At 46.4% G+C, this 27,429-nt stretch overlaps 53 non-coding genes and 1 pseudogene across 53 annotated transcripts; all 54 read right to left on the bottom strand.

The window, feature by feature from the left end:
• Positions 1-30: 30 nt before the first annotated feature.
• On the bottom strand, positions 31-149 carry LOC130468749 (5S ribosomal RNA). Its single transcript, XR_008929134.1, has one exon. It is a non-coding gene; the product is annotated as a 5S ribosomal RNA (ribosomal RNA).
• A 219-nt stretch (positions 150-368) lies between these two features.
• Positions 369-487, bottom strand: LOC130468730 (5S ribosomal RNA). Its single transcript, XR_008929115.1, has one exon. It is a non-coding gene; the product is annotated as a 5S ribosomal RNA (ribosomal RNA).
• A 214-nt stretch (positions 488-701) lies between these two features.
• On the bottom strand, positions 702-820 carry LOC130468838 (5S ribosomal RNA). Its single transcript, XR_008929223.1, has one exon. It is a non-coding gene; the product is annotated as a 5S ribosomal RNA (ribosomal RNA).
• A 221-nt stretch (positions 821-1,041) lies between these two features.
• Positions 1,042-1,160, bottom strand: LOC130468737 (5S ribosomal RNA). The gene has a single exon (XR_008929122.1). It is a non-coding gene; the product is annotated as a 5S ribosomal RNA (ribosomal RNA).
• Positions 1,161-1,379: 219 nt separating this feature from the next.
• On the bottom strand, positions 1,380-1,498 carry LOC130468844 (5S ribosomal RNA). The gene has a single exon (XR_008929229.1). It is a non-coding gene; the product is annotated as a 5S ribosomal RNA (ribosomal RNA).
• A 214-nt stretch (positions 1,499-1,712) lies between these two features.
• LOC130468905 (5S ribosomal RNA) lies at positions 1,713-1,831 on the bottom strand. The gene has a single exon (XR_008929290.1). It is a non-coding gene; the product is annotated as a 5S ribosomal RNA (ribosomal RNA).
• A 219-nt stretch (positions 1,832-2,050) lies between these two features.
• LOC130468729 (5S ribosomal RNA) lies at positions 2,051-2,169 on the bottom strand. Its single transcript, XR_008929114.1, has one exon. It is a non-coding gene; the product is annotated as a 5S ribosomal RNA (ribosomal RNA).
• Positions 2,170-2,382: 213 nt separating this feature from the next.
• Positions 2,383-2,501, bottom strand: LOC130468551 (5S ribosomal RNA). Its single transcript, XR_008928936.1, has one exon. It is a non-coding gene; the product is annotated as a 5S ribosomal RNA (ribosomal RNA).
• A 219-nt stretch (positions 2,502-2,720) lies between these two features.
• LOC130468740 (5S ribosomal RNA) lies at positions 2,721-2,839 on the bottom strand. The gene has a single exon (XR_008929125.1). It is a non-coding gene; the product is annotated as a 5S ribosomal RNA (ribosomal RNA).
• Positions 2,840-3,053: 214 nt separating this feature from the next.
• Positions 3,054-3,172, bottom strand: LOC130468797 (5S ribosomal RNA). Its single transcript, XR_008929182.1, has one exon. It is a non-coding gene; the product is annotated as a 5S ribosomal RNA (ribosomal RNA).
• Positions 3,173-14,068: 10,896 nt separating this feature from the next.
• On the bottom strand, positions 14,069-14,187 carry LOC130468851 (5S ribosomal RNA). The gene has a single exon (XR_008929236.1). It is a non-coding gene; the product is annotated as a 5S ribosomal RNA (ribosomal RNA).
• Positions 14,188-14,351: 164 nt separating this feature from the next.
• LOC130468892 (5S ribosomal RNA) lies at positions 14,352-14,469 on the bottom strand. The gene has a single exon (XR_008929277.1). It is a non-coding gene; the product is annotated as a 5S ribosomal RNA (ribosomal RNA).
• Positions 14,470-14,682: 213 nt separating this feature from the next.
• Positions 14,683-14,801, bottom strand: LOC130468821 (5S ribosomal RNA). The gene has a single exon (XR_008929206.1). It is a non-coding gene; the product is annotated as a 5S ribosomal RNA (ribosomal RNA).
• Positions 14,802-15,015: 214 nt separating this feature from the next.
• LOC130468909 (uncharacterized) lies at positions 15,016-15,133 on the bottom strand (annotated as a pseudogene).
• Positions 15,134-15,297: 164 nt separating this feature from the next.
• On the bottom strand, positions 15,298-15,416 carry LOC130468823 (5S ribosomal RNA). Its single transcript, XR_008929208.1, has one exon. It is a non-coding gene; the product is annotated as a 5S ribosomal RNA (ribosomal RNA).
• A 164-nt stretch (positions 15,417-15,580) lies between these two features.
• Positions 15,581-15,699, bottom strand: LOC130468853 (5S ribosomal RNA). Its single transcript, XR_008929238.1, has one exon. It is a non-coding gene; the product is annotated as a 5S ribosomal RNA (ribosomal RNA).
• A 220-nt stretch (positions 15,700-15,919) lies between these two features.
• Positions 15,920-16,038, bottom strand: LOC130468726 (5S ribosomal RNA). Its single transcript, XR_008929111.1, has one exon. It is a non-coding gene; the product is annotated as a 5S ribosomal RNA (ribosomal RNA).
• A 220-nt stretch (positions 16,039-16,258) lies between these two features.
• LOC130468828 (5S ribosomal RNA) lies at positions 16,259-16,376 on the bottom strand. Its single transcript, XR_008929213.1, has one exon. It is a non-coding gene; the product is annotated as a 5S ribosomal RNA (ribosomal RNA).
• A 220-nt stretch (positions 16,377-16,596) lies between these two features.
• On the bottom strand, positions 16,597-16,715 carry LOC130468715 (5S ribosomal RNA). Its single transcript, XR_008929100.1, has one exon. It is a non-coding gene; the product is annotated as a 5S ribosomal RNA (ribosomal RNA).
• A 221-nt stretch (positions 16,716-16,936) lies between these two features.
• Positions 16,937-17,054, bottom strand: LOC130468872 (5S ribosomal RNA). The gene has a single exon (XR_008929257.1). It is a non-coding gene; the product is annotated as a 5S ribosomal RNA (ribosomal RNA).
• A 219-nt stretch (positions 17,055-17,273) lies between these two features.
• On the bottom strand, positions 17,274-17,392 carry LOC130468888 (5S ribosomal RNA). Its single transcript, XR_008929273.1, has one exon. It is a non-coding gene; the product is annotated as a 5S ribosomal RNA (ribosomal RNA).
• Positions 17,393-17,607: 215 nt separating this feature from the next.
• Positions 17,608-17,725, bottom strand: LOC130468907 (5S ribosomal RNA). The gene has a single exon (XR_008929292.1). It is a non-coding gene; the product is annotated as a 5S ribosomal RNA (ribosomal RNA).
• Positions 17,726-17,889: 164 nt separating this feature from the next.
• Positions 17,890-18,008, bottom strand: LOC130468704 (5S ribosomal RNA). Its single transcript, XR_008929089.1, has one exon. It is a non-coding gene; the product is annotated as a 5S ribosomal RNA (ribosomal RNA).
• A 219-nt stretch (positions 18,009-18,227) lies between these two features.
• LOC130468875 (5S ribosomal RNA) lies at positions 18,228-18,345 on the bottom strand. The gene has a single exon (XR_008929260.1). It is a non-coding gene; the product is annotated as a 5S ribosomal RNA (ribosomal RNA).
• Positions 18,346-18,565: 220 nt separating this feature from the next.
• LOC130468728 (5S ribosomal RNA) lies at positions 18,566-18,684 on the bottom strand. Its single transcript, XR_008929113.1, has one exon. It is a non-coding gene; the product is annotated as a 5S ribosomal RNA (ribosomal RNA).
• Positions 18,685-18,904: 220 nt separating this feature from the next.
• Positions 18,905-19,023, bottom strand: LOC130468654 (5S ribosomal RNA). Its single transcript, XR_008929039.1, has one exon. It is a non-coding gene; the product is annotated as a 5S ribosomal RNA (ribosomal RNA).
• Positions 19,024-19,243: 220 nt separating this feature from the next.
• LOC130468827 (5S ribosomal RNA) lies at positions 19,244-19,361 on the bottom strand. The gene has a single exon (XR_008929212.1). It is a non-coding gene; the product is annotated as a 5S ribosomal RNA (ribosomal RNA).
• A 219-nt stretch (positions 19,362-19,580) lies between these two features.
• On the bottom strand, positions 19,581-19,699 carry LOC130468887 (5S ribosomal RNA). The gene has a single exon (XR_008929272.1). It is a non-coding gene; the product is annotated as a 5S ribosomal RNA (ribosomal RNA).
• A 169-nt stretch (positions 19,700-19,868) lies between these two features.
• On the bottom strand, positions 19,869-19,987 carry LOC130468820 (5S ribosomal RNA). Its single transcript, XR_008929205.1, has one exon. It is a non-coding gene; the product is annotated as a 5S ribosomal RNA (ribosomal RNA).
• Positions 19,988-20,206: 219 nt separating this feature from the next.
• Positions 20,207-20,325, bottom strand: LOC130468770 (5S ribosomal RNA). Its single transcript, XR_008929155.1, has one exon. It is a non-coding gene; the product is annotated as a 5S ribosomal RNA (ribosomal RNA).
• A 112-nt stretch (positions 20,326-20,437) lies between these two features.
• LOC130468642 (5S ribosomal RNA) lies at positions 20,438-20,556 on the bottom strand. The gene has a single exon (XR_008929027.1). It is a non-coding gene; the product is annotated as a 5S ribosomal RNA (ribosomal RNA).
• A 215-nt stretch (positions 20,557-20,771) lies between these two features.
• Positions 20,772-20,890, bottom strand: LOC130468792 (5S ribosomal RNA). The gene has a single exon (XR_008929177.1). It is a non-coding gene; the product is annotated as a 5S ribosomal RNA (ribosomal RNA).
• A 165-nt stretch (positions 20,891-21,055) lies between these two features.
• LOC130468550 (5S ribosomal RNA) lies at positions 21,056-21,174 on the bottom strand. The gene has a single exon (XR_008928935.1). It is a non-coding gene; the product is annotated as a 5S ribosomal RNA (ribosomal RNA).
• Positions 21,175-21,394: 220 nt separating this feature from the next.
• Positions 21,395-21,513, bottom strand: LOC130468742 (5S ribosomal RNA). The gene has a single exon (XR_008929127.1). It is a non-coding gene; the product is annotated as a 5S ribosomal RNA (ribosomal RNA).
• A 220-nt stretch (positions 21,514-21,733) lies between these two features.
• Positions 21,734-21,852, bottom strand: LOC130468818 (5S ribosomal RNA). Its single transcript, XR_008929203.1, has one exon. It is a non-coding gene; the product is annotated as a 5S ribosomal RNA (ribosomal RNA).
• A 164-nt stretch (positions 21,853-22,016) lies between these two features.
• Positions 22,017-22,135, bottom strand: LOC130468829 (5S ribosomal RNA). Its single transcript, XR_008929214.1, has one exon. It is a non-coding gene; the product is annotated as a 5S ribosomal RNA (ribosomal RNA).
• A 209-nt stretch (positions 22,136-22,344) lies between these two features.
• Positions 22,345-22,463, bottom strand: LOC130468769 (5S ribosomal RNA). The gene has a single exon (XR_008929154.1). It is a non-coding gene; the product is annotated as a 5S ribosomal RNA (ribosomal RNA).
• A 112-nt stretch (positions 22,464-22,575) lies between these two features.
• Positions 22,576-22,694, bottom strand: LOC130468856 (5S ribosomal RNA). The gene has a single exon (XR_008929241.1). It is a non-coding gene; the product is annotated as a 5S ribosomal RNA (ribosomal RNA).
• A 112-nt stretch (positions 22,695-22,806) lies between these two features.
• On the bottom strand, positions 22,807-22,925 carry LOC130468693 (5S ribosomal RNA). Its single transcript, XR_008929078.1, has one exon. It is a non-coding gene; the product is annotated as a 5S ribosomal RNA (ribosomal RNA).
• A 219-nt stretch (positions 22,926-23,144) lies between these two features.
• LOC130468641 (5S ribosomal RNA) lies at positions 23,145-23,263 on the bottom strand. Its single transcript, XR_008929026.1, has one exon. It is a non-coding gene; the product is annotated as a 5S ribosomal RNA (ribosomal RNA).
• Positions 23,264-23,482: 219 nt separating this feature from the next.
• On the bottom strand, positions 23,483-23,601 carry LOC130468886 (5S ribosomal RNA). The gene has a single exon (XR_008929271.1). It is a non-coding gene; the product is annotated as a 5S ribosomal RNA (ribosomal RNA).
• A 220-nt stretch (positions 23,602-23,821) lies between these two features.
• LOC130468725 (5S ribosomal RNA) lies at positions 23,822-23,940 on the bottom strand. The gene has a single exon (XR_008929110.1). It is a non-coding gene; the product is annotated as a 5S ribosomal RNA (ribosomal RNA).
• Positions 23,941-24,033: 93 nt separating this feature from the next.
• On the bottom strand, positions 24,034-24,151 carry LOC130468908 (5S ribosomal RNA). The gene has a single exon (XR_008929293.1). It is a non-coding gene; the product is annotated as a 5S ribosomal RNA (ribosomal RNA).
• A 164-nt stretch (positions 24,152-24,315) lies between these two features.
• LOC130468768 (5S ribosomal RNA) lies at positions 24,316-24,434 on the bottom strand. The gene has a single exon (XR_008929153.1). It is a non-coding gene; the product is annotated as a 5S ribosomal RNA (ribosomal RNA).
• Positions 24,435-24,546: 112 nt separating this feature from the next.
• LOC130468800 (5S ribosomal RNA) lies at positions 24,547-24,665 on the bottom strand. Its single transcript, XR_008929185.1, has one exon. It is a non-coding gene; the product is annotated as a 5S ribosomal RNA (ribosomal RNA).
• A 112-nt stretch (positions 24,666-24,777) lies between these two features.
• On the bottom strand, positions 24,778-24,896 carry LOC130468674 (5S ribosomal RNA). The gene has a single exon (XR_008929059.1). It is a non-coding gene; the product is annotated as a 5S ribosomal RNA (ribosomal RNA).
• A 219-nt stretch (positions 24,897-25,115) lies between these two features.
• Positions 25,116-25,234, bottom strand: LOC130468640 (5S ribosomal RNA). Its single transcript, XR_008929025.1, has one exon. It is a non-coding gene; the product is annotated as a 5S ribosomal RNA (ribosomal RNA).
• A 220-nt stretch (positions 25,235-25,454) lies between these two features.
• LOC130468791 (5S ribosomal RNA) lies at positions 25,455-25,573 on the bottom strand. The gene has a single exon (XR_008929176.1). It is a non-coding gene; the product is annotated as a 5S ribosomal RNA (ribosomal RNA).
• Positions 25,574-25,737: 164 nt separating this feature from the next.
• On the bottom strand, positions 25,738-25,856 carry LOC130468865 (5S ribosomal RNA). The gene has a single exon (XR_008929250.1). It is a non-coding gene; the product is annotated as a 5S ribosomal RNA (ribosomal RNA).
• A 220-nt stretch (positions 25,857-26,076) lies between these two features.
• On the bottom strand, positions 26,077-26,195 carry LOC130468767 (5S ribosomal RNA). The gene has a single exon (XR_008929152.1). It is a non-coding gene; the product is annotated as a 5S ribosomal RNA (ribosomal RNA).
• Positions 26,196-26,307: 112 nt separating this feature from the next.
• LOC130468639 (5S ribosomal RNA) lies at positions 26,308-26,426 on the bottom strand. Its single transcript, XR_008929024.1, has one exon. It is a non-coding gene; the product is annotated as a 5S ribosomal RNA (ribosomal RNA).
• A 216-nt stretch (positions 26,427-26,642) lies between these two features.
• Positions 26,643-26,761, bottom strand: LOC130468817 (5S ribosomal RNA). Its single transcript, XR_008929202.1, has one exon. It is a non-coding gene; the product is annotated as a 5S ribosomal RNA (ribosomal RNA).
• A 164-nt stretch (positions 26,762-26,925) lies between these two features.
• On the bottom strand, positions 26,926-27,044 carry LOC130468885 (5S ribosomal RNA). The gene has a single exon (XR_008929270.1). It is a non-coding gene; the product is annotated as a 5S ribosomal RNA (ribosomal RNA).
• A 220-nt stretch (positions 27,045-27,264) lies between these two features.
• On the bottom strand, positions 27,265-27,383 carry LOC130468682 (5S ribosomal RNA). Its single transcript, XR_008929067.1, has one exon. It is a non-coding gene; the product is annotated as a 5S ribosomal RNA (ribosomal RNA).
• Positions 27,384-27,429: the final 46 nt, after the last annotated feature.

Genomic DNA, 27,429 nt, shown 5'->3' with positions numbered 1-27,429 from the left:
AAAATAAAAAACGGAATTTGGCGAAAAAAAGGGGTGCAACACGAGGACTTCCCAGGAGGTCACCCATCCTAGTACTACTCTCGCCCAAGCACGCTTAACTGCGGAGTTCTGATGGGATCCGGTGCATTAGTGCTGGTATGATCGCACCCAAACACTTACTGCGCTCATTTCATTATAACTCAAACCCGACCCGACCCGACCCCCTTTTCTGTTCGGAATGCCGTAAATTTGCGCCCGGTTCTCGGAACTCCGCCGTTCTTTTTCAAAGTTCCTTATTTCTCGACCACCTACGCTCCGCAACCTCATTTGACCTCGGAAAAAAGGCACCGTCGTCGGAAAAAAATAAAAAACGGAATTTGGCGAAAAAAAGGGTGCAACACGAGGACTTCCCAGGAGGTCACCCATCCTAGTACTACTCTCGCCCAAGCACGCTTAACTGGGGAGTTCTGATGGGATCCGGTGCATTAGTGCTGGTATGATCGCACCCAAACACTTACTGCGCTCATTTCATTATAACCCAAACCCGACCCGACCCCCTTTTCTGTTCGGAATGCCGTAACTTTGCGCCCGGTTCTCGGAACTCCGCCGTTCTTTTTCCAAGTTCCTTATTTCTCGACCACCTACGCTCCGCAACCTCGTTTGACCTCGGAAAAAAGGAACCGTCGTCGGAAAAAAATAAAAAACGGAATTTGGCGAAAAAAGGGGTGGAACACTAGGACTTCCCAGGAGGTCACCCATCCTAGTACTACTCTCGCCCAAGCACGCTTAACTGCGGAGTTCTGATGGGATCCGGTGCATTAGTGCTGGTATGATCGCACCCAAACACTTACTGCGCTCATTTCATTATAACCCAAATCCGACCCGACCCGACCCCCTTTTCTGTTCAGAATGCCGTAAATTTGCGCCCGGTTCTCGGAACTCCGCCGTTCTTTTTCCAAGTTCCTTATTTCTCGACCACCTACGCTCCGCAACCTCGTTTGACCTCGGAAAAAAGGCACCATCGTCGGAAAAAAAATAAAAAACGGAATTTGGCGAAAAAAAGGGGTGCAACACGAGGACTTCCCAGGAGGTCACCCATCCTAGTACTACTCTCGCCCAAGCACGCTTAACTGCGGAGTTCTGATGGGATCCGGTGCATTAGTGCTGGTATGATCGCACCCAAACACTTACTGCGCTCATTTCATTATAACTCAAACCCGACCCGACCCGACCCCCTTTTCTGTTCGGAATGCCGTAAATTTGCGCCCGGTTCTCGGAACTCCGCCGTTCTTTTTCAAAGTTCCTTATTTCTCGACCACCTACGCTCCGCAACCTCATTTGACCTCGGAAAAAAGGCACCGTCGTCGGAAAAAAATAAAAAACGGAATTTGGCGAAAAAAAGGGTGCAACACGAGGACTTCCCAGGAGGTCACCCATCCTAGTACTACTCTCGCCCAAGCACGCTTAACTGGGGAGTTCTGATGGGATCCGGTGCATTAGTGCTGGTATGATGGCACCCAAACACTTACTGCGCTCATTTCATTATAACCCAAACCCGACCCCACCCCCTTTTCTGTTCGGAATGCCGTAACTTTGCGCCCGGTTCTCGGAACTCCGCCGTTCTTTTTCCAAGTTCCTTATTTCTCGACCACCTACGCTCCGCAACCTCGTTTGACCTCGGAAAAAAGGCACCGTCGTCGGAAAAAAATAAAAAACGGAATTTGGCGAAAAAAGGGGTGGAACACTAGGACTTCCCTGGAGGTCACCCATCCTAGTACTACTCTCGCCCAAGCAAGCTTAACTGCGGAGTTCTGATGGGATCCGGTGCATTAGTGTTGGTATGATCGCACCCAAACACTTGCTGCGCTCATTTCATTATAACCCAAACCCGACCCGACCCGACCCCCTTTTCTGTTCGGAATGCCGTAAATTTGCGCCCGGTTCTCGGAACTCCGCCGTTCTTTTTCCAAGTTCCTTATTTCTCGACCACCTACGCTCCGCAACCTCGTTTGACCTCGGAAAAAAGGCACCGTCGTCGGAAAAAAATAAAAAACGGAATTTGGCGAAAAAAAGGGTGCAACACGAGGACTTCCCAGGAGGTCACCCATCCTAGTACTACTCTCGCCCAAGCACGCTTAACTGGGGAGTTCTGATGGGATCCGGTGCATTAGTGCTGGTATGATCGCACCCAAACACTTACTGCGCTCATTTCATTATAACCGAAACCCGAACCGACCCCCTTTTCTGTTCGGAATGCCCTAACTTTGCGCCCGGTTCTCGGAACTCCGCCGTTCTTTTTCCAAGTTCCTTATTTCTCGACCACCTACGCTCCGCAACCTCGTTTGACCTCGGAAAAAAGGCACCGTCGTCGAAAAAAATAAAAAACGGAATTTGGCGAAAAAAAGGGTGCAACACGAGGACTTCCCAGGAGGTCACCCATCCTAGTACTACTCTCGCCCAAGCACGCTTAACTGCGGAGTTCTGATGGGATCCGGTGCATTAGTGCTGGTATGATCGCACCCAAACACTTACTGCGCTCATTTCATTATAACCCAAATCCGACCCGACCCGACCCCCTTTTCTGTTCAGAATGCCGTAAATTTGCGCCCGGTTCTCGGAACTCCGCCGTTCTTTTTCCAAGTTCCTTATTTCTCGACCACCTACGCTCCGCAACCTCGTTTGACCTCGGAAAAAAGGCACCGTCGTCGGAAAAAAATAAAAAACGGAATTTGGCGAAAAAAGGGGTGCAACACGAGGACTTTCCAGGAGGTCACCCATCCTAGTACTACTCTCGCCCAAGCACGCTTCACTGCGGAGTTCTGATGGGATCCGGTGCATTAGTGCTGGTATGATCGCACCCAAACACTTACTGTGCTCATTTCATTATAACCCAAACCCGACCCAATCCCCTTTTCTGTTCGGAATGCCGTAACTTTGCGCCCGGTTCTCGGAACTCCACCGTTCTTTTTCCAAGTTCCTTATTTCTCGACCACCTGCGCTCCGAAACCTCGTTTGACCTCGGAAAAAAGGCACCGTCGTCGGAAAAAAATAAAAAACGGAATTTGGCGAAAAAAGGGGTGCAACACGAGGACTTCCCAGGAGGTCACCCATCCTAGTACTACTCTCGCCCAAGCACACTTAACTGCGGAGTTCTGATGGGATCCGGTTCATTAGTGCTGGTATGATCGCACTCAAACACTTACTGCGCTCATTTCATTATAACCCAAACTCGACCCGACCCCCTTTTCTGTTCGGAGTTCCTTATTTCTCGACCACCTACGCTTCGCAACCTCGTTTGACCTCGGAAAAAAGGCACCGTCGTCGGAAAAAAATAAAAAACGGAATTTGGCGAAAAAAGGGGTGCAACACGAGGACTTCCCAGGAGGTCACCCATCCTAGTACTACTTGAAGGAAATAATGCCCTTGGTCCAAGTATGCATTCTATGTTAAGTCTAATAAATGCGGTTCAGTATTAATTAACAAGTTAATAATTCAGTGAGATCAAGTGAGCTGAATGCCTAGCTAGAGGCCGCTTCAGTTCAAGTGGAATTAATGATATTAATCCACAGCTTACTCTTGACTGAACCCGTAGGGTCACACAAATAGTACGTAAACGGATCAAGTATTTAATGGCATTAAATACTCCATCTATGAATATTCGGAACCGACGGATCTTGGTTTCAGTGGGAGCTAAGATCGTCACAGGCAAGAAATGAATACTCCGGAAACGATGATATTGCCGGAAACGGAAATATGGATCGTATCGGAAATATGAATATTATCCAAGTCGTAGATGTTGCCGGAAACGGAAACATGGTACGTATCGGAAAATATTATTGGAAATGGAAATATTACCAGAATCGGAAATATTACCGGAAACGGAAATATTGTCAGAATCGGAAATATTGCCGGAATCGGAAAATAATTCCGGAAACGGAAATATTAAATATTTGTTCGAAACGGAAATTAATTCCGGAATCGGAAATATTAAATATTGTTCGTATCGGAAATAGATTCCGGAAATGGAAATTTAATCGGAAGCGTATCGTACGAATTAGCATCGGACGAGGCTTGCCGGACGAAGGCCCAGCACGAAGCCGGGGCCATCGCCCAGCAAGCATGCGCGCCACAAGCCCAGCCAAGGCAGCGCCCAGGCCTACCGCAAGGCAGGCCCAGCGCGCGCCAAGGGCCACGGCTGCGTGGGCCGTGCTGCGCGGGCTGCTGCTCGCACGCGCATGGGCAGCCCTTGTGGCTGCCGTGTGTGTGTGAGTTTGTGCTCATGCGTGATTCCTGAATCTACAAGAGTCAGTGTATGATTAAGTTACTATTCCTAATTGGATAAATTAATTAAATAGAATTCATGTAGGATTCTAATTTCAATTAATTCGTATCCTACTAGGATTACGATTCCTTTTCCATAACTCTATAAATAAAGGCCTAGGGGTCATAATTTATACACAAGTTTCAAAGTATTCAAAAGTGAGTTTTTGAGAGAAAATTAAAACACACATCTTGCTCAAAAGTGCCGAAATTTTCTAGTACCTTAAGGGCGATTCTAGTTGGTCAATCTTAAGGCGGATCCGGACGTGCTGTGGACTATCTACGGAGGGACGACACTTGGAGTCCTAAAAGACTTGTTCTTGTTCGGTTCGGGCGCAGCTAGGGAGGGCACGCAACAAAGAGTATGCATCCAAATTATGCTATATGATTATGTGTAAATAATATGTTGTCCTGGGTTAATGGTTGTTTCCGCATGATTTATGTAATGTCATATGTATCATAACCTAAAAGTGGTATCTCGAGCCCCTTATTATTTTCATAATCTAAATTGCATGAACATGGTTAAATATTACAAATTTGCAAGAATTAAAAGGGGTGATTAATTTTCGTAATTGTTAATTAATTGCAAATTGCGTTTATTTAATTATATGTACGCAGTTTTTCGGCAGTTTCTTCATTACTCATCCGAATTGAGTGATTTTTGTGTCAATTCCGCATGTAAAAGGCATTCTAAAATTTTGACAAAAATAGTATTTTTCTGCCGAACCCAGAATTCTCAAATTCGAAGCCTAACTATGACTTTTCGAAGGTTTTAGTTTTTCGAATGCAAAATTTCGTAAATTTAAGATGTTAAATTAAATATTTGCGATTCCTGTTGATAAATCTTGAATTTTTGATTGACCTACTGCATATGTTTAACAAGTTTGAATGCCTAGTCTTGTTAACTATGCAATCTAATTTGTAATTATGATTAATTTGTTGAAAATTAGAATAATTTAGAATTAATTTGATTTTCATAATTAATTGTAATTTAATTAGAAACCTATGATTAAAAACCACCATAAAAATTGTAAATTTACGATAAATTTTAAATTTTTATGACCTAGACTTGAATCCATATCAATCGGAAATCAATTGGATAATAAATTTTCGATTTTTCGCCCTAAAATTATGAAATTAATAATATTTATTAATTTGTCATTAATTTTAAATATAAATTTTAAATTTTTATGCGATTCGTTCAAATAACTTGCACGCACGAAGCAATGGACGCTTCGTGTAACCCTTAAGGGGTGTTGTATAATGCGGGCATGCGACGACGAGCAAGGGAGCTCGTCGCCCGTGCGGCACGAATGCAATGAGCAAGGGCGTAGTGCACGAGCACAAGGCAGCAGCCCTGCCTTGTGTCGTGTGCCACGAGCAATGAACGAATGGGCGTGGGCGAAGGGCGAGCCAAGGCAGTCGCGTGTGGGCAGCAAGCGAGCTGCGCCACAACGCGCGCTGCCTCGCACAAGTGCGCGCAGCCTCGCGCGCAGCGAGCGCAAGCTCGCGTGCCACGAGCGCCGCGCCCAGCACTGCTCGCGCGCGCAGCGCGCGATGTCGCTCGCCCAGCGAGCGATGTCGCGCCCCAGCGAGCGATGGCTCGCGCGCACAGCGAGCGAGCCAGCGCGCCCAGCGAGCGATCTCGCGCGCGCGCACTGCGAGCGATAGCTCGCGTGCGATGGGGCGCTGTGCGGAGGCTTGCGATAGGACAGCAGCAGCTATGCGACGAGCGCATGGGCTGCGCGCACATGGCCAGCAATGGCTGTGTGCGTACGGCCCATGGGCGTGCAACGCGTAGGGTGTTTGCGTTACGATTAGATCGTTTTGAATGTTTAATTTGAAAATTTCAGTTCACTTAATTTTAATTAATTTTAAAATTAATAATTTGAATTAATTTCTTGGATTTTAATTTTGAATATTATAATTATAATAAATGGAATTTATTCTAATTATTTTACTAAAATTAAAATCATGAATTAATTTAAATGCGACTGAAATTAAATTAAATTTTTGGATTCAATTATAAATTTATATGAGCTTTAAATTTTAATTAAATTTGTATGTTTCCGGTTAGACTAGAAATACAATTTTATGTTTAAAATTAGTAAAGCATATGAATTTATTGGTTTGAGTGGGAGCGCTTTTTAGTCATAAACTCTTGATTAGGTCTACAAATCCTTAAGGTTAAAACAACTCGATTAAAATTAATAAGGACTGAATAATTGGTAGATTATTGGTGCCCTTGATTAATTGCTGCAAATGTTTACGTGATGCATAATGTGTTTTACTAACCAGCTATGTGGGCCATTCATGATAATGAATGGGTGAATGGTATATATTGTATATGTACTGTTTTGCAGGTTATGAAGTGACTAGTATGGCCCAAATAGGATAGAAAATATGGTCTGCGTACCATTAATTTGAATGTAATTGGTCTAAAGCACCAAAGTTATTTTTCAATTCAAAATGGTCTGCGTACCATCAAATAGTTGTAATTAGTTATAGCTTATCCTATTTGAAGAAAATGGTGCCTCCCACGGAGATTTTCAAGACGGACTTTGAAGTCAAAGCTTCAAGATGAAGTCGGGCCATACTAGATCACAAATATCTTATGCATGTTTTAAGTTATTTATTGCTTTAAATATGTCTTAAAATGCATGAGATCAAAAGCTTGATTATGTTGCATGATTAAGGATTTTAGTTCACTTAAAATCTAACCAACATAGTAAGAGCCTCAAGTTCCAAACCTAAAAATTGAGTTAAAAGGTGCCATGCCAAAATATACACTTGCTTGGATATCCTTTACATCAATCTAGTAATAGTTTTCGCTCAGCGAGGTGTTACTTATTGGTCCTAAAGGGGCAAGGTACACAAATAATTGTGAGTACATGTTAGTTTTGGTGAAACTCAACGATATAAGTAAGGAGTCCTTTTATGTCGTGGCAAATTCGATAGGTTTACCTAATAAGTTCTTAGACGTACCTATCAACCAAGAATAGTTTCTAGACTATTAGCAAAAGGCTTTTGCTTACCTAAGATGTTCTAGGATTAAGTCGACAAACTGTGCTTAGTTCTTCAATGATTTTAGGATCTTGGAATCATTTTATTCACACCTGCCGGAACACATAACTTGAATAAAATGCTTAATAAACATTGAATTATGCATGTATGCTAGAATTTAAGTTTATTAAGAGAAACTGTGAATGGTTATTTATTTGTTTATTCTTTTCAATTGTAGTTTTAATATGGCAAACAACAATCAAAACATCATCATGGGTTCTGAGCTTATGGTCAAGCTGAACCTGACAAATTTTCTTGAATGGGAAGCTAAGCTAGTTGAAATAGTCAAACTCAATGGACTTGAGTATGTACTATCACATCCCATGCCAAGCTACTATGCCAGAGACATGACCCCTGAGAGATTTTACGCCTGGGATGCGGATCTCAAAAAGGTTATGAGTCTCATGCTGAACAATATCCCTGATGATTGGGCTAGAAGGTTTGTAGCTTATGAACCTTTTACGCTCATCAAGAATCTGAGGGATATCTGTCGTGGAAGTACGGAGGACAGGGACCTGAACGTCCATGAGTTGATTGAATCAATGTCTGGGCTAAAGGTTAGTTCTCCCAACAGGTGTTATAGGATGGAGGTCCAAGAAACACATGTTCAGCTCCTTCGCACTAAACAGAGGGTAGGCGTCCCACTGAGGTTCCATGTGGATCTTATGTGTTCATATTTTGATCGCCTAAGTCTACTAGGAACACCAATAAGCGAAAGGATGGCAGTCTCTGTCTTGCTCAATTCACTACACAGTGGGTTTGGTCGCTTCAAGCAACAATACCTAAGTGAACCAAGAGAAGAAACAGTTGCAGAATTTATTCACCTTGTCAGAAAGGCTGAAATAGTACTGGACTGTGAAGCCAAAGATTTACTCAAGGCTAGAAAGAGACCATTCAAGAAAAGTGGAAAGTCCAAGGGCAATGCTAAATCAAAGCAGGACAAGTCCACATCAAGCTGTCTTTATTGTGATGGAATAGGCCATTACAAAAGAGAATGTCCAAAGCTAAAGGAAGATCAGAAGAACGGAACAGTCGTTCCATCTTCAGGTATTTTCGTTATAGACTGTATACTTGCTAATTCAACTTCTTGGGTATTAGATACAGGTTGTGGCTCACACTTATGTTCCAATCCACAGGGACTAAGAAGAAGTAGAAAGTTAAGCAAGGGTGAAGTCGACCTACGAGTGGGAAATGGAGCACGGATTGCTGCATTAGCTGTAGGAACTTACTATTTGTCGTTGCCCTCCGGGCTAGTTTTGGAACTGGAAGAATGTTTCCATGTTCCAAGTCTTACTAAAAACATCATTTCAGTTTCTTGCTTAGATGCTAAGGGATTTTCCTTTATAATAAAAGACAATAGTTGTTCGTTTTATTTTAAAGAGATGTTTTATGGATCTGCTAGATTAGTCAATGGACTTTATTTATTAGATCACGACAAACAAGTATATAACATAAATACCAAAAAGGCCAAAAAGGATGATTCAGATCTCACCTATCTGTGGCATTGTCGATTAGGCCATATAAACTTGAAACGCTTAGAAAGACTTCAAAGAGAAGGAATTCTAGAACCATTTGACTTAGAGGATTATGGTAAATGCGAATCATGTTTACTTGGCAAAATGACAAAGAAACCTTTCTCTAAAGTTGGAGAAAGAGCAAATGAACTATTGGGTTTAATCCATACAGATGTATGTGGACCAATGAGTACAAATGCTAGAGGTGGTTTCAGCTACTTTATCACTTTCACTGATGACTTCAGTAGGTATGGTTATGTCTACCTAATGAAGCATAAGTCTGAATCCTTTGACAAATTCAAGGAATTTCAGAGTGAAGTAGAGAATCAATTAGGCAAGAAGATTAAGGCACTGCGGTCTGATAGAGGCGGTGAATATCTGAGCTATGAATTTGATGACCATCTGAAAGAATGTGGAATTCTATCAGAATTGACTCCTCCTGGAACACCACAATGGAACGGTGTGTCAGAACGGAGGAACAGAACCTTGCTAGACATGGTCAGGTCAATGATGGGTCAGGCCGAACTTCCATTAGAATTTTGGGGACATGCACTAAATACAGCTGCACTCACTATAAATAGAGCTCCGTCTAAAGCTGTCGAAAAGACTCCATACGAATTATGGTTTGGAAAACCTCCAAATGTGTCTTTTCTTAAGATTTGGGGATGTGAAGTATACGTCAAACGATTAATTTCAGACAAACTTCATCCAAAATCTGACAAATGTATCCTTATGGGCTATCCAAAGGAAACAAAGGGGTATTACTTCTACAATACATCTGAGAACAAAGTGTTTGTTGCTCGAGATGGTGTCTTTTTGGAGAAGGATCACATTTCCAAAATGACAAGTGGGAGAAAAGTAGACCTCGAAGAAATTCGAGTCGAATAACAAACTCTAGAGAATGCTCAAGATGACATTCAGGATGAAACTCAGAGATCTTTAGAAGAATCTGGTGAGAATCATGGTCAATCTAGAAATGTTACCCCGCGTAGATCGCAAAGATATAGATCTCAACCGGAGAGGTACTTAGGTATTTTGACGAACGAGAGCTATGACGTTCTATTACTTGAAAGTGATGAACCTGCGACTTACAAGCAAGCTATGACGAGCCCTAGCTCCAAGCAATGGCAAGAAGCCATGCAATCTGAATTAGACTCCATGTCTGAAAACCAAGTATGGGATTTGGTCGATTTGCCAGATGGCTACCAAGCCATTGGAAGCAAATGGGTTTCAAACTGAAAAAGGACAAGGATGGGAAACTTGAAGTTTTCAAAGCTAGATTGGTTGCAAAAGGTTACAGGCAAGTCCACGGTGTGGATTACGATGAAACCTTTTCACCAGTTGCAATGCTAAAGTCTATTCGAATAATGTTAGCAATCGCTGCATATTACGATTACGAAATATGGCAGATGGATGTCAAAACTGCTTTCTTAAACGGCGTTTTAACAGAAACTGTTTTTATGACACAGCCTGAAGGTTTTGAGGATCCAAAGAATGCTAAAAAGGTATGCAAGCTAAAGAAGTCAATCTACGGATTGATGCAGGCATCCAGGAGCTGGAATATACGTTTTGATGAAGCAGTCAGTGACTTTGGTTATCAAGAACGCGGACGAATCTTGTGTATACAAGAAGGTCAGTGGGAGCAAAATTGCTTTCCTAGTATTATATGTCGACGACATATTGCTTATCGGAAATGACATTCCTATGTTGAACTCTGTCAAGATTTGGCTTGGGAAATGTTTTTCGATGAAGGATCTAGGAGAAGCACAGTACATATTGGGCATCAAGATTTACAGAGATAGATCTAAAAAGATGATTGGACTTAGTCAAAGCACTTATATCAATAAGGTGCTTGATAGGTTCAAGATGGCGGACTCCAAGCGAGGCTACCTACCCATGTCTCATGGAATGACTCTAAGCAAGACTCAGTGCCCAAAAACACTTGATGAGCGTAGACGAATGAATGGGATTCCATATGCATCATTGATTGGTTCAATAATGTATGCTATGATATGTACACGCCCGGATGTTGCGTACGCACTCAGTGCTACGAGCAGATACCAGTCAGACCCAGGAGAGGCGCATTGGACTGCTGCCAAGAACATTCTGAAGTACCTGAAAAGGCACAAAGATGACTTCCTGGTCTATGGTGGAGATGATGAATTAATTGTTAAAGGCTATACGGACGCAAGTTTCCAAACCGACAAAGATGATTTCAGATCACAGTCTGGGTTTGTCTTCTGCCTCAACGGAGGAGCAGTAAGCTGGAAAAGTGCTAAGCAAAGCACCATTGCGGATTCTACAACTGAAGCGGAGTACATTGCTGCACATGAAGCAGCAAAGGAAGCTATATGGCTAAGGAAGTTCATAGGAGAACTTGGTGTAGTCCCCTCCATTAAAGGACCAATAGCCCTGTATTGTGATAATAACGGAGCTATTGCACAGGCAAAAGAGCCTAGACACCACCAGAGAGTCAAGCATGTACTTCGTAGATTTCACCTTCTACGAGAGTTCGTTGAAAGAAAAGAAGTCGAGATAAGCAAAATTGGAACTGATGACAACATATCAGATCCATTAACTAAACCTCTGCCGCAAGCGAAGCACAACTCGCACACTGCAGCTATGGGAATCAAGCATATTGGAGAATGGCTTTGATGTCTCTGTTTAATGTTTTAAAGCTTTAGAGTTTAAATCTTTGTAAAACATTATTGGTTAATCATTCACAATAAATGAAAGAAATTCATTTTTCCATTTAATTTGTGGTTTATTAAATGATGAGTCCCTTCAACTTGACGATATATTCAAGATAGACTGTCAGGACCAGTCCTGTGACTAAGAAATGTCTATCAAGTGAACTTGAATGTCAAAGGTTGAAAATGGTCCCTAATCGGAGTTTTCTATAAAATTGGACGCATAGAAAACGTTAGACGATTAGAATGCAAGATGACTAGTAGTTCTGTTTCTTGAACTATGTGGACATGGCAATGTCATAATCATTTGCATAGATACTTACTTTGGGAAGACTAGTATCGGACAAGACCTATGAAACTTTACTGTAAGAGATGAAAGTCTGTCATAAGTAAATTTCATTAAATTATTAGACACTAAATCCTCAATACCTGAGTGATTTGAGATTACTTGTTTGAGAACTGGTTGCTTTGACGTTGACCAACCGTCGCACCGTAAAAGGAGGCTATAAAGGCAACGCTCAGGTAATCACCTATCAAACGAAGTCTAATCTCAAGATCGCAAGATTGGGATTGTCCTCCCGTAAATCGGGATGAGATGCTTAAAAGTTGTACAAGGCCACTCGGAGAGCTAGAAACTGTGAAATGCATGGCCGTGCTCGGATGAATCATAGGCTATGATTATCTGTTTATTTGATCAGTTGAACTCTGAAACCGAGGAACACCTCTGGACATAATAAGGATGACAACTCTTACCTTATGTTCAAGAGCAAGCATCGAGCGACAAAGGAATTAGGAAATGCACACTTGTCCCTAAGGACAAGTGGGAGACTGAAGGAAATAATGCCCTTGGTCCAAGTATGCATTCTATGTTAAGTCTAATAAATGCGGTTCAGTATTAATTAACAAGTTAATAATTCAGTGAGATCAAGTGAGCTGAATGCCTAGCTAGAGGCCGCTTCAGTTCAAGTGGAATTAATGATATTAATCCACAGCTTACTCTTGACTGAACCCGTAGGGTCACACAAATAGTACGTAAACGGATCAAGTATTTAATGGCATTAAATACTCCATCTATGAATATTCGGAACCGACGGATCTTGGTTTCAGTGGGAGCTAAGATCGTCACAGGCAAGAAATGAATACTCCGGAAACGATGATATTGCCGGAAACGGAAATATGGATCGTATCGGAAATATGAATATTATCCAAGTCGTAGATGTTGCCGGAAACGGAAACATGGTACGTATCGGAAAATATTATTGGAAATGGAAATATTACCAGAATCGGAAATATTACCGGAAACGGAAATATTGTCAGAATCGGAAATATTGCCGGAATCGGAAAATAATTCCGGAAACGGAAATATTAAATATTTGTTCGAAACGGAAATTAATTCCGGAATCGGAAATATTAAATATTGTTCGTATCGGAAATAGATTCCGGAAATGGAAATTTAATCGGAAGCGTATCGTACGAATTAGCATCGGACGAGGCTTGCCGGACGAAGGCCCAGCACGAAGCCGGGGCCATCGCCCAGCAAGCATGCGCGCCACAAGCCCAGCCAAGGCAGCGCCCAGGCCTACCGCAAGGCAGGCCCAGCGCGCGCCAAGGGCCACGGCTGCGTGGGCCGTGCTGCGCGGGCTGCTGCTCGCACGCGCATGGGCAGCCCTTGTGGCTGCCGTGTGTGTGTGAGTTTGTGCTCATGCGTGATTCCTGAATCTACAAGAGTCAGTGTATGATTAAGTTACTATTCCTAATTGGATAAATTAATTAAATAGAATTCATGTAGGATTCTAATTTCAATTAATTCGTATCCTACTAGGATTACGATTCCTTTTCCATAACTCTATAAATAAAGGCCTAGGGGTCATAATTTATACACAAGTTTCAAAGTATTCAAAAGTGAGTTTTTGAGAGAAAATTAAAACACACATCTTGCTCAAAAGTGCCGAAATTTTCTAGTACCTTAAGGGCGATTCTAGTTGGTCAATCTTAAGGCGGATCCGGACGTGCTGTGGACTATCTACGGAGGGACGACACTTGGAGTCCTAAAAGACTTGTTCTTGTTCGGTTCGGGCGCAGCTAGGGAGGGCACGCAACAAAGAGTATGCATCCAAATTATGCTATATGATTATGTGTAAATAATATGTTGTCCTGGGTTAATGGTTGTTTCCGCATGATTTATGTAATGTCATATGTATCATAACCTAACACTACTCTCGCCCAAGCACGCTTAACTGCGGCGTTCTGATGGGATCCGGTGCATTAGTGCTGGTATGATCGCACCCAAACACTTACTGCGCTCATTTCATTATAACCCAAACCCGACCCGATCCCCTTTTCTGTTCGGAATGCCGTAACTTTGCGCCCGGTTCTCGGAACTCCGCCGTTCTTTTTCCAAGTTCCTTATTTCTCGACCACCTACGCTCCGCAACCTCGTTTGACCTCGGAAAAAAGGTATCGTCGTCGGAAAAAAATAAAAAACGGAATTTGGCGAAAAAAGGGGTGCAACACGAGGACTTCCCAGGAGGTCACCCATCCTAGTACTACTCTCGCCCAAGCACGCTTAACTGCGGGGTTCTGATGGGATCCGATGCATTAGTGCTGGTATGATCGCACTCAAACACTTACTGCGCTCATTTCACTATAACCCAAACCCGACCCGACCCCCTTTTCTGTTCGGAGTTCCTTATTTCTCGACCACCTACGCTCCCAACCTCGTTTGACCTCGGAAAAAAGGCACCGTCGTCGGAAAAAAATAAAAAACGGAATAAGGCGAAAAAAAGGGGTGCAACACGAGGACTTCCCAGGAGGTCACCCATCCTAGTACTACTCTCGCCCAAGCACGCTTGACTGAGGAGTTCTAAGGGATCCGGTGCATTAGTGCTGGTATGATCGCACCCAAACACTTACTGCGCTCATTTCATTATAACCCAAACCCGACCCGACCCCCTTTTCTGTTCGGAATGCCGTAACTTTGCGCCCGGTTCTCGGAACTCCGCCGTTCTTTTTCCAAGTTCCTTATTTCTCGACCACCTACACTCCGCAACCTCGTTTGACCTCGGAAAAAAGGCACCGTCGTCGGAAAAAATAAAAAACGGAATTTGGCGAAAAAAGGGGTGCAACACGAGGACTTCCCAGGAGGTCACCCATCCTAGTACTACTCTCGCCCAAGCACGCTTGACTGCGTAGTTCTGATGGGATCCGGTGCATTAGTGCTGGTATGATCGCACCCAAACACTTACTGCGCTCATTTCATTATAACCCAAACCCGACCCGACCGGACCCCCTTTTCTGTTCGGAATGCCGTAACTTTGCGCCCGGTTCTCGGAACTCCGCCGTTCTTTTTCCAAGTTACTTATTTCTCGACCACCTACGCTCCGCAACCTCGTTTGACCTCGGAAAAAAGGCACCGTCGTCGGAAAAAAATAAAAAACGGAATTTGGCGAAAAAAGGGGTGCAACACTTCCGAGGAGGTCACCCATCCTAGTACTACTCTCGCCCAAGCACGCTTGACTGCTGAGTTCTGATGGGATCCGGTGCATTAGTGCTGGTATGATCGCACTTAAACACTTACTGCGCTCATTTCATTATAACCCAAACCCGACCCGACCCCCTTTTCTGTTCGGAGTTCCTTATTTCTCGACCACCTACGCTCCGCAACCTCGTTTGACCTTGGAAAAAAGGCACCGTCGTCGGAAAAAAATAAAAAACGGAATTTGGCGAAAAAAGGGGTGCAACACGAGGACTTCCCAGGAGGTCACCCATCCTAGTACTACTCTCGCCCAAGCACGCTTAACTGCGGAGTTCTGATGGGATCCGGTTCATTGGTGCTGGTATGATCGCACTCAAACACTTACTGCGCTCATTTCATTATAACCCAAACTCGACCCGAACCCCTTTTCTGTTCGGAGTTCCTTATTTCTCGACCACCTACGCTCCGCAACCTCGTTTGACCTCGGAAAAAAGGCACCGTCGTCGGAAAAAAATAAAAAACGGTATTTGGCGAAAAAAGGGGTGCAACACGAGGACTTCCCAGGAGCTCACCCATCCTAGTACTACTCTCGCCCAAGCACGCTTTACTGCGGAGTTCTGATGGAATCCGGTGCATTAGTGCTGGTATGATCGCACCCAAACACTTACTGCGCTCATTTCATTATAACCCAAACCCGACCCGACCCGACCCCCTTTTCTGTTCGGAATGCCGTAACTTTGCGCCCGGTTCTCGGAACTCCGCCGTTCTTTTTCCAAGTTCCTTATTTCTCGACCACCTACGCTCCGCAACTTCGTTTGACCTCGGAAAAAAGGCACCGTCGTCGGGAAAAAAATAAAAAACGGAATTTGGCGAAAAAAGGGGTGCAACACGAGGACTTCCCAGGAGGTCACCCATCCTAGTACTACTCTCGCCCAAGCACGCTTAACTGCGGAGTTCTGATGGGATCCGGTGCATTAGTGCTGGTATGATCGCACCCAAACACTTACTGCGCTCATTTCATTATAACCCAAACCCGACCCGACCCGACCCCCTTTTCTGTTCGGAATGCCGTAACTTTGCGCCCGGTTCTCGGAACTCCGCCGTTCTTTTTCCAAGTTCCTTGTTTCTCGACCACCTACGCTCCGCAACCTCGTTTGACCTCGGAAAAAAGGCACCGTCGTCGGGAAAAAATAAAAAACGGAATTTGGCGAAAAAAAGGGGTGCAACACGAGGACTTCCCAGGAGGTCACCCATCCTAGTACTACTCTCGCCCAAGCACGCTTAACTGCGGAGTTCTAAGGGATCCGGTGCATTAGTGCTGGTATGATCGCACCCAAACACTTACTGCGCTCATTTCATTATAACCCAAACCCGACCCGACCCGACCCCCTTTTCTGTTCGGAATGCCGTAACTTTGCGCCCGGTTCTCGGAACTCCGCCGTTCTTTTTCCAAGTTCCTTATTTCTCGACCACCTACACTCCGCAACCTCGTTTGACCTCGGAAAAAAGGCACCGTCGTCGGGAAAAAAATAAAAAACGGAATTTGGCGAAAAAAGGGGTGCAACACGAGGACTTCCCAGGAGGTCACCCATCCTAGTACTACTCTCGCCCAAGCACGCTTAACTGCGGAGTTCTGATGGGATCCGGTGCATTAGTGCTGGTATGATCGCACCCAAACACTTACTGCGCTCATTTCATTATAACCCAAACCCGACCCGACCCGACCCCCTTTTCTGTTCGGAATGCCGTAACTTTGCGCCCGGTTCTCGGAACTCCGCCGTTCTTTTTCCAAGTTCCTTGTTTCTCGACCACCTGCGCTCCGCAACCTCGTTTGACCTCGGAAAAAAGGCACCGTCGTCGGGAAAAAATAAAAAACGGAATTTGGCGGAAAAAAAGGGGTGCAACACGAGGACTTCCCAGGAGGTCACCCATCCTAGTACTACTCTCGCCCAAGCACGCTTAACTGCGGAGTTCTAAGGGATCCGGTGCATTAGTGCTGGTATGATCGCACCAAAACACTTACTGCGCTCATTTCATTATAACCCAAACCCGACCCGACCCGACCCCCTTTTCTGTTCGGAATGCCGTAACTTTGCGCCCGGTTCTCGGAACTCCGCCGTTCTTTTTCCAAGTTCTTTATTTCTCGACCACCTACACTCCGCAACCTCGTTTGACCTCGGAAAAAAGGCACCGTCGTCGGAAAAAAATAAAAAACGGAATTTGGCGAAAAAAGGGGTTCAACACGAGGACTTCCCAGGAGGTCACCCATCCTAGTACTACTCTCGCCCAAGCACGCTTGACTGCGTAGTTCTGATGGGATCCGGTGCATTAGTGCTGGTATGATCGCACCCAAACACTTACTGCGCTCATTTCATTATAACCCAAACCCGACCCGACCCGACCCCCTTTTCTGTTCGGAATGCCGTAACTTTGCGCCCGGTTCTCGGAACTCCGCCGTTCTTTTTCCAAGTTCCTTATTTCTAGACCACCTACGCTCCGCAACCTCGTTTGACCTCGGAAAAAAGGCACCGTCGTCGGAAAAAAATAAAAAAACGGAATTTGGCGAAAAAAGGGGTGCAACACTTCCCAGGAGGTCACCCATCCTAGTACTACTCTCGCCCAAGCACGTTTAACTGCGGAGTTCTGATGGGATCCGGTGCATTAGTGCTGGTATGATCGCACTCAAACACTTACTGCGCTCATTTCATTATAACCCAAACCCGACCCGACCCCCTTTTCTGTTCGGAGTTCCTTATTTCTCGACCACCTACGCTCCGCAACCTCGTTTGACCTTGGAAAAAAGGCACCGTCGTCGGAAAAAAATTAAAAACGGAATTTGGCGAAAAAAGGGGTGCAACACGAGGACTTCCCAGGAGGTCACCCATCCTAGTACTACTCTCGCCCAAGCACGCTTAACTGCGGAGTTCTGATGGGATCCGGTGCATTAGTGCTGGTATGATCGCACCCAAACACTTACTGCGCTCATTTCATTATAACCCAAACCCGACCCGACCCGACCCCCTTTTCTGTTCGGAATGCCGTAACTTTGCGCCCGGTTCTCGGAACTCCGCCGTTCTTTTTCCAAGTTCCTTATTTCTCGACCACCAACACTCCGCAACCTCGTTTGACCTCGGAAAAAAGGCACCGTCGTCGGAAAAAAATAAAAAACGGAATTTGGCGAAAAAAGGGGTGCAACACGAGGACTTCCCAGGAGGTCACCCATCCTAGTACTACTCTCGCCCAAGCACGCTTGATGCGGAGTTCTGATGGGATCCGGTGCATTAGTGCTGGTATGATCGCACCCAAACACTTACTGCGCTCATTTCATTATAACCCAAACCCGACCCGACCCGACCCCCTTTTCTGTTCGGAATGCCGTAACTTTGCGCCCGGTTCTCGGAACTCCGCCGTTCTTTTTCCAAGTTCCTTATTTCTCGACCACCTACGCTCCGCAACTTCGTTTGACCTCGGAAAAAAGGCACCGTCGTCGGGAAAAAAATAAAAAACGGAATTTGGCGAAAAAAGGGGTGCAACACGAGGACTTCCCAGGAGGTCACCCATCTTAGTACTACTCTCGCCCATGCACGCTTAACTGCGGAGTTCTGATGGAATCCGGTGCATTAGTGCTGGTATGATCGCACCCAAACACTTACTGCGCTCATTTCTTTATAACCCAAACCCGACCCGACCCGACCCCCTTTTCTGTTCGGAATGCCGTAACTTTGCGCCCGGTTCTCGGAACTCCGCCGTTCTTTTTCCAAGTTCCTTATTTCTCGACCACCTACGCTCCGCAACTTCGTTTGACCTCGGAAAAAAGGCACCGTCGTCGGGAAAAAAATAAAAAACGGAATTTGGCGAAAAAAGGGGTGCAACACGAGGACTTCCCAGGAGGTCACCCATCCTAGTACTACTCTCGCCCAAGCACGCTTGACTGCGGAGTTCTGATGGGATCCGGTGCATTAGTGCTGGTATGATCGCACCCAAACACTTACTGCGCTCATTTCATTATAACCCAAACCCGACCCGACCCGACCCCCTTTTCTGTTCGGAATGCCGTAACTTTGCGCCCGGTTCTCGGAACTCCGCCGTTCTTTTTCCAAGTTCCTTGTTTCTCGACCACCTACGCTCCGCAACCTCGTTTGACCTCGGAAAAAAGGCACCGTCGTCGGGAAAAAATAAAAAACGGAATTTGGCGAAAAAAAGGGGTGCAACACGAGGACTTCCCAGGAGGTCACCCATCCTAGTACTACTCTCGCCCAAGCACGCTTAACTGCGGAGTTCTAAGGGATCCGGTGCATTAGTGCTGGTATGATCGCACCCAAACACTTACTGCGCTCATTTCATTATAACCCAAACCCGACCCGACCCGACCCCCTTTTCTGTTTGGAATGCCGTAACTTTGCGCCCGGTTCTCGGAACTCCGCCGTTCTTTTTCCAAGTTCCTTATTTCTAGACCACCTACGCTCCGCAACCTCGTTTGACCTCGGAAAAAAGGCACCGTCGTCGGAAAAAAATAAAAAACGGAATTTGGCGAAAAAAGGGGTTCAACACGAGGACTTCCCAGGAGGTCACCCATCCTAGTACTACTCTCGCCCAAGCACGCTTGACTGCGTAGTTCTGATGGGATCCGGTGCATTAGTGCTGGTATGATCGCACCCAAACACTTACTGCGCTCATTTCATTATAACCCAAACCCGACCCGACCCGACCCCCTTTTCTGTTCGGAGTTCCTTATTTCTCGACCACCTACGCTCCGAAACCTCGTTTGACCTTGGAAAAAAGGCACCGTCGTCGGAAAAAAATAAAAAACGGAATTTGGCGAAAAAAGGGGTGCAACACGAGGACTTCCCAGGAGGTCACCCATCCTAGTACTACTCTCGCCCAAGCACGCTTGACTGCGTAGTTCTGATGGGATCCGGTGCATTAGTGCTGGTATGATCGCACCCAAACACTTACTGCGCTCATTTCATTATAACCCAAACCCGACCCGACCCGACCCCCTTTTCTGTTCGGAATGCCGTAACTTTGCGCCCGGTTCTCGGAACTCCGCCGTTCTTTTTCCAAGTTCCTTATTTCTCGACCACCTACGCTCCGCAACTTCGTTTGACCTCGGAAAAAAGGCACCGTCGTCGGGAAAAAAATAAAAAACGGAATTTGGCGAAAAAGGGGTGCAACACGAGGACTTCCCAGGAGGTCACCCATCCTAGTACTACTCTCGCCCAAGCACGCTTAACTGCGGAGTTCTGATGGGATCCGGTTCATTAGTGCTGGTATGATCGCACTCAAACACTTACTGCGCTCATTTCTCGACCACCTACGCTCCGCAACTTCGTTTGACCTCGGAAAAAAGGCACCGTCGTCGGGAAAAAAATAAAAAACGGAATTTGGCGAAAAAAGGGGTGCAACACGAGGACTTCCCAGGAGGTCACCCATCCTAGTACTATTCTCGCCCAAGCACGCTTAACTGCGGAGTTCTGATGGGATCCGGTGCATTAGTGCTGGTATGATCGCACCCAAACACTTACTGCGCTCATTTCATTATAACCCAAACCCGACCCGACCCGACCCCCTTTTCTGTTCGGAATGCCGTAACTTTGCGCCGGTTCTCGGAACTCCGCCGTTCTTTTTCCAAGTTCCTTGTTTCTCGACCACCTACGCTCCGCAACCTCGTTTGACCTCGGAAAAAAGGCACCGTCGGAAAAAAATAAAAAACGGAATTTGGCGAAAAAAGGGGTGCAACACGAGGACTTCCCAGGAGGTCACCCATCCTAGTACTACTCTCGCCCAAGCACGTTTAACTGCGGAGTTCTGATGGGATCCGGTGCATTAGTTCTGGTATGATCGCACTCAAACACTTACTGCGCTCATTTCATTATAACCCAAACCCGACCCGACCCCCTTTTCTGTTCGGAGTTCCTTATTTCTCGACCACCTACGCTCCGCAACTTCGTTTGACCTCGGAAAAAAGGCAACGTCGTCGGGAAAAAAATAAAAAACGGAATTTGGCGAAAAAAGGGGTGCAACACGAGGACTTCCCAGGAGGTCACCCATCCTAGTACTACTCTCGCCCAAGCACGCTTAACTGCGGAGTTCTGATGGGATCCGGTGCGTTAGTGCTGGTATGATCGCACCCAAACACTTACTGCGCTCATTTCATTATAACCCAAACCCGACCCGACCCGACCCCCTTTTCTGTTCGGAATGCCGTAACTTTGCGCCCGGTTCTCGGAACTCCGCCGTTCTTTTTTCAAGTTCCTTATTTCTCGACCACCTACGCTCCGCAACTTCGTTTGACCTCGGAAAAAAGGCACCGTCGTCGGGAAAAAAATAAAAAACGGAATTTGGCGAAAAAAGGGGTTCAACACGAGGACTTCCCAGGAGGTCACCCATCCTAGTACTACTCTCGCCCAAGCACGCTTAACTGCGGAGTTCTGATGGGATCCGGTGCATTAGTGCTGGTATGATCGCACCCAAACACTTACTGCGCTCATTTCATTATAACCCAAACCCGACCCGACCCGACCCCCTTTTCTGTTCGGAATGCCGTAACTTTGCGCCCGGTTCTCGGAACTCCGCCGTTCTTTTTCCAAGTTCCTTATTTCTCGACCACCTACGCTCCGCAACTTCGTTTGACTTCGGAAAAAAGGCACCGTCGTCGGGAAAAAAATAAAAAACGGAATTTGGCGAAAAAAGGGGTGCAACACGAGGACTTCCCAGGAGGTCACCCATCCTAGTACTACTCTCGCCCAAGCACGTTTAACTGCGGAGTTCTGATGGGATCCGGTGCATTAGTTCTGGTATGATTGCACTCAAACACTTACTGCGCTCATTTCATTATAACCCAAACCCGACCCGACCCCCTTTTCTGTTCGGAGTTCCTTATTTCTCGACCACCTACGCTCCGAAACCTCGTTTGACCTTGGAAAAAAGGCACCGTCGTCGGAAAAAAATAAAAAACGGAATTTGGCGAAAAAAGGGGTTCAACACGAGGACTTCCCAGGAGGTCACCCATCCTAGTACTACTCTCGCCCAAGCACGCTTAACTGCGGAGTTCTGATGGAATCCGGTGCATTAGTGCTGGTATGATTGCACCCAAACACTTACTGCGCTCATTTCATTATAACCCAAACCCGACCCCCTTTTCTGTTCGGAATGCCGTAACTTTGCGCCCGGTTCTCGGAACTCCGCCGTTCTTTTTCCAAGTTCCTTATTTCTCGACCACCTACGCTCCGCAACCTCGTTTGACCTTGGAAAAAAGGCACCGTCGTCGGAAAAAAATAAAAAACGGAATTTGGCGAAAAAAGGGGTGCAACACGAGGACTTCCCAGGAGGTCACCCATCCTAGTACTACTCTCGCCCAAGCACGCTTAACTGCGGAGTTCTGATGGGATCCGGTTCATTAGTGCTGGTATGATCGCACTCAAACACTTACTGCGCTCATTTCTCGACCACCTACGCTCCGCAACTTCGTTTGACCTCGGAAAAAAGGCACCGTCGTCGGGAAAAAAATAAAAAACGGAATTTGGTGAAAAAAGGGGTGCAACACGAGGACTTCCCAGGAGGTCACCCATCCTAGTACTACTCTCGCCCATGCACGCTTAACTGCGGAGTTCTGATGGGATCCGGTTCATTAGTGCTGATATGATCGCACTCAAACACTTACTGCGCTCATTTCTCGACCACCTACGCTCCGCAACTTCGTTTGACCTCGGAAAAAAGGCACCGTCGTCGGGAAAAAAATAAAAAACGGAATTTGGCGAAAAAAGGGGTGCAACACGAGGACTTCCCAGGAGGTCACCCATCCTAGTACTACTCTCGCCCAAGCACGCTTAACTGCGGAGTTCTGATGGGATCCGGTGCATTAGTGCTGGTATGATCGCACCCAAACACTTACTGCGCTCATTTCATTATAACCCAAACCCGACCCGACCCGACCCCCTTTTCTGTTAAGAATGCCGTAACTTTGCGCCCGGTTCTCGGAACTCCGCCGTTCTTTTTCCAAGTTCCTTGTTTCTCGACCACCTACGCTCCGCAACCTCGTTTGACCTCGGAAAAAAGGCACCGTCGTCGGAAAAAAATAAAAAACGGAATTTGGCGAAAAAAGGGGTGCAACACGAGGACTTCCCAGGAGGTCACCCATCCTAGTACTATTCTCGCCCAAGCACGCTTAACTGCGGAGTTCTGATGGGATCCGGTGCATTAGTGCTGGTATGATCGCACCCAAACACTTACTGCGCTCATTTCATTATAACCCAAACCCGACCCGACCCGACCCCCTTTTCTGTTCGGAATGCCGTAACTTTGCGCCCGGTTCTCGGAACTCCGCCGTTCTTTTTCCAAGTTCCTTATTTCTCGACCACCTACGCTCCGCAACTTCGTTTGACCTTGGAAAAAAGGCACCGTCGTCGGAAAAAAATAAAAAACGGAATTTGGCGAAAAAAGGGGTTCAACACGAGGACTTCCCAGGAGGTCACCCATCCTAGTACTACTCTCGCCCAAGCACGCTTGACTGCGTAGTTCTGATGGGATCCGGTGCATTAGTGCTGGTATGATCGCACCCAAACACTTACTGCGCTCATTTCATTATAACCCAAACCCGACCCGACCCGACCCCCTTTTCTGTTCGGAATGCCGTAACTTTGCGCCCGGTTCTCGGAACTCCGCCGTTCTTTTTCCAAGTTCCTTATTTCTAGACCACCTACGCTCCGCAACCTCGTTTGACCTCGGAAAAAAGGCACCGTCGTCGGGAAAAAAATAAAAAACGGAATTTGGCGAAAAAAGGGGTGCAACACGAGGACTTACCAGGAGGTCACCCATCCTAGTACTACTCTCGCCCAAGCACGCTTAACTGCGGAGTTCTGATGGGATCCGGTGCATTAGTGCTGGTATGATCGCACCCAAACACTTACTGCGCTCATTTCATTATAACCTCGTTTGACCTCGGAAAAAAGGCACCGTCGTCGGAAAAAAATAAAAAAACGGAATTTGGCGAAAAAAGGGGTGCAACACTTCCCAGGAGGTCACCCATCCTAGTACTACTCTCGCCCAAGCACGTTTAACTACGGAGTTCTGATGGGATCCGGTGCATTAGTGCTGGTATGATCGCACTCAAACACTTACTGCGATCATTTCATTATAACCCAAACCCGACCCGACCCCCTTTTCTGTTCGAAGTTCCTTATTTCTCGACCACCTACGCTCCGCAACCTCGTTTGACCTTGGAAAAAAGGCACCGTCGTCGGAAAAAAATAAAAAACGGAATTTGGCGAAAAAAGGGGTGCAACACGAGGACTTCCCAGGAGGTCACCCATCCTAGTACTACTCTCGCCCAAGCACGCTTAACTGCGGAGTTCTGATGGGATCCGGTTCATTAGTGCTGGTATGATCGCACTCAAACACTTACTGCGCTCATTTCTCGACCACCTACGCTCCGCAACTTCGTTTGACCTCGGAAAAAAGGCACCGTCGTCGGGAAAAAAATAAAAAACGGAATTTGGTGAAAAAAGGGGTGCAACACGAGGACTTCCCAGGAGGTCACCCATCCTAGTACTACTCTCGCCCATGCACGCTTAACTGCGGAGTTCTGATGGGATCCGGTTCATTAGTGCTGGTATGATCGCACTCAAACACTTACTGCGCTCATTTCTCGACCACCTACGCTCCGCAACTTCGTTTGACCTCGGAAAAAAGGCACCGTCGTCGGGAAAAAAATAAAAAACGGAATTTGGCGAAAAAAGGGGTGCAACACGAGGACTTCCAAGGAGGTCACCCATCCTAGTACTACTCTCGCCCAAGCACGCTTAACTGCGGAGTTCTGATGGGATCCGGTGCATTAGTGCTGGTATGATCGCACCCAAACACTTACTGCGCTCATTTCATTATAACCCAAACCCGACCCGACCCGACCCCCTTTTCTGTTAAGAATGCCGTAACTTTGCGCCCGGTTCTCGGAACTCCGCCGTTCTTTTTCCAAGTTCCTTGTTTCTCGACCACCTACGCTCCGCAACCTCGTTTGACCTCGGAAAAAAGGCACCGTCGTCGGAAAAAAATAAAAAACGGAATTTGGCGAAAAAAGGGGTGCAACACGAGGACTTCCCAGGAGGTCACCCATCCTAGTACTATTCTCGCCCAAGCACGCTTAACTGCGGAGTTCTGATGGGATCCGGTGCATTAGTGCTGGTATGATCGCACCCAAACACTTACTGCGCTCATTTCATTATAACCCAAACCCGACCCGACCCGACCCCCTTTTCTGTTCGGAATGCCGTAACTTTGCGCCCGGTTCTCGGAACTCCGCCGTTCTTTTTCCAAGTTCCTTATTTCTCGACCACCTACGCTCCGCAACTTCGTTTGACTTCGGAAAAAAGGCACCGTCGTCGGGAAAAAAATAAAAAACGGAATTTGGCGAAAAAAGGGGTGCAACACGAGGACTTCCCAGGAGGTCACCCATCCTAGTACTACTCTCGCCCAAGCACGTTTAACTGCGGAGTTCTGATGGGATCCGGTGCATTAGTTCTGGTATGATCGCACTCAAACACTTACTGCGCTCATTTCATTATAACCCAAACCCGACCCGACCCCCTTTTCTGTTCGGAGTTCCTTATTTCTCGACCACCTACGCTCCGAAACCTCGTTTGACCTTGGAAAAAAGGCACCGTCGTCGGAAAAAAATAAAAAACGGAATTTGGCGAAAAAAGGGGTGCAACACGAGGACTTCCCAGGAGGTCACCCATCCTAGTACTACTCTCGCCCAAGCACGCTTGACTGCGTAGTTCTGATGGGATCCGGTGCATTAGAGCTGGTATGATCGCACCCAAACACTTACTGCGCTCATTTCATTATAACCCAAACCCGACTCGACCCGACCCCCTTTTCTGTTCGGAATGCCGTAACTTTGCGCCCGGTTCTCGGAACTCCGCCGTTCTTTTTCCAAGTTCCTTATTTCTCGACCACCTACGCTCCGCAACTTCGTTTGACCTCGGAAAAAAGGCACCGTCGTCGGGAAAAAAATAAAAAACGGAATTTGGCGAAAAAAGGGGTGCAACACGAGGACTTCCCAGGAGGTCACCCATCCTAGTACTACTCTCGCCCAAGCACGCTTAACTGCGGAGTTCTGATGGGATCCGGTTCATTAGTGCTGGTATGATCGCACTCAAACACTTACTGCGCTCATTTCTCGACCACCTACGCTCCGCAACTTCGTTTGACCTCGGAAAAAAGGCACCGTCGTCGGGAAAAAAATAAAAAACGGAATTTGGCGAAAAAAGGGGTGCAACACGAGGACTTCCCAGGAGGTCACCCATCCTAGTACTATTCTCGCCCAAGCACGCTTAACTGCGGAGTTCTGATGGGATCCGGTGCATTAGTGCTGGTATGATCGCACCCAAACACTTACTGCGCTCATTTCATTATAACCCAAACCCGACCCGACCCGACCCCCTTTTCTGTTAAGAATGCCGTAACTTTGCGCCCGGTTCTCGGAACTCCGCCGTTCTTTTTCCAAGTTCCTTGTTTCTCGACCACCTACGCTCCGCAACCTCGTTTGACCTCGGAAAAAAGGCACCGTCAGAAAAAAATAAAAAACGGAATTTGGCGAAAAAAGGGGTGCAACACGAGGACTTCCCAGGAGGTCACCCATCCTAGTACTACTCTCGCCCAAGCACGTTTAACTGCGGAGTTCTGATGGGATCCGGTGCATTAGTTCTGGTATGATTGCACTCAAACACTTACTGCGCTCATTTCATTATAACCCAAACCCGACCCGACCCCCTTTTCTGTTCGGAGTTCCTTATTTCTCGACCACCTACGCTCCGAAACCTCGTTTGACCTTGGAAAAAAGGCACCGTCGTCGGAAAAAAATAAAAAACGGAATTTGGCGAAAAAAGGGGTTCAACACGAGGACTTCCCAGGAGGTCACCCATCCTAGTACTACTCTCGCCCAAGCACGCTTGACTGCGTAGTTCTGATGGGATCCGGTGCATTAGTGCTGGTATGATCGCACCCAAACACTCACTGCGCTCATTTCATTATAACCCAAACCCGACCCGACCCGACCCCCTTTTCTGTTCGGAATGCCGTAACTTTGCGCCCGGTTCTCGGAACTCCGCCGTTCTTTTTCCAAGTTCCTTATTTCTAGACCACCTACGCTCCGCAACCTCGTTTGACCTCGGAAAAAAGGCACCGTCGTCGGGAAAAAAATAAAAAACGGAATCTGGCGAAAAAAGGGGTGCAACACGAGGACTTCCCAGGAGGTCACCCATCCTAGTACTACTCTCGCCCAAGCACGCTTAACTGCGGAGTTCTGATGGGATCCGGTGCATTAGTGCTGGTATGATCGCACCCAAACACTTACTGCGCTCATTTCATTATAACCCAAACCCGACCCGAC

This window comes from Spinacia oleracea, chromosome 2, assembly GCF_020520425.1.
Source record: "Spinacia oleracea cultivar Varoflay chromosome 2, BTI_SOV_V1, whole genome shotgun sequence".
NCBI lineage: Eukaryota > Viridiplantae > Streptophyta > Magnoliopsida > Caryophyllales > Amaranthaceae > Spinacia > Spinacia oleracea.
This window is presented reverse-complemented; position numbering and strand designations above follow the sequence as displayed.